The sequence below is a fragment of the Pteropus medius genome, unplaced genomic scaffold, assembly GCF_902729225.1.
Source record: "Pteropus medius unplaced genomic scaffold, Ma_sr-lr_union100, whole genome shotgun sequence".
Taxonomy (NCBI): domain Eukaryota; kingdom Metazoa; phylum Chordata; class Mammalia; order Chiroptera; family Pteropodidae; genus Pteropus; species Pteropus medius.
The window spans coordinates 3,925,893-3,927,109 of NW_024346065.1; positions in this window are offsets into that span (position 1 = coordinate 3,925,893).

Genomic DNA, 1,217 nt, shown 5'->3' on the forward strand with positions numbered 1-1,217 from the left:
TAGTTTAAAATACAGTAGATCAGGTCACTAGGCAATACTAACGAAAAATTACCTTTGTGGAAATCATAAACTTTTTAACAGTAAATAAATTAACAGAAAAAGCTTTATAAAAAATCAGACCTGAAGAAAATCACAACACCATGGGCTGAAGGCAGCAACTTTTCTGATGGTGTACAGCAGCATTGTTCCTGTTTTTTCACCCCTAGAAAACCTTTTCTAGATTGCTTTCTCTCATTGCAGCAAAAATGATGTTTACTCAATAAATTGCATAGAAGAAAACATAGGCACTAAACTCATGGACCTTGGACTTCAAGAGGATTTTATGAATTTGACCTCAAAGGCGATGGGGGTAAAAGCAAAAATAAATGAATGAGACTACATAAAAACTAAAACGCTGCTGTACAGCAAAAGAAACCGTCAACAAGGTAAAGAGACATCCATCTGAATGGGGAAATATATTTGCAAGAAACACATCTGATAAGAGCTTAATATCCAAAATATACAAAGAACTCATACAACTCAATAACAACAAAAAATCCAATTAAAAAATGGGCAGAGGACCTGAATAAACATTTCTCCCAAGAAGACATACAAATGGCCAACGAACATATGAAAAGATGCTCAACATCGCTAGCTATTAGGAAAGTGCAAATCAAAACCACAATGAGATGTCATTTCACACCTGTTAGAATTGCTATAATCAACAGGACAAGTAATAACAAATGTTAGAGAGGATGCAGAGAAAAAGGAACCCTCATACACTGCTGGTGGGACTGCAAATTGGTACATCCACTATGCAAAATAGTATGGAGGTTCCTCAAATATCTAAGAATTGATCTACCATATGATTCAGCAATCCCTCTACTGGGTTTTTACCCCCAAAGACTTAAAAACCCATATCCGAAAAGATATTTGCACACCGATGTTCACGGCGGACAGGACATGGAAGCAACCGAAGTGTCCTACCATAGATGATTGGCTAAAGAAGCCGTGGTACATATATACAATGGAATATTACTCAGCCATAAGAAGAGATGAAATACAGCCATTTGTGACATGGATGGACCTCGAGATAATCATGGTAAGCAAAACAAGCCAGACAGAAAAAGTTGCAAATCACATGATATCACTTATGTATGGGATATAAACCTAAAAGCAACAAACAAACAGACTTATGGACATGGATAATAGACTAGTGGTTACCAGAGGGTGGGGGC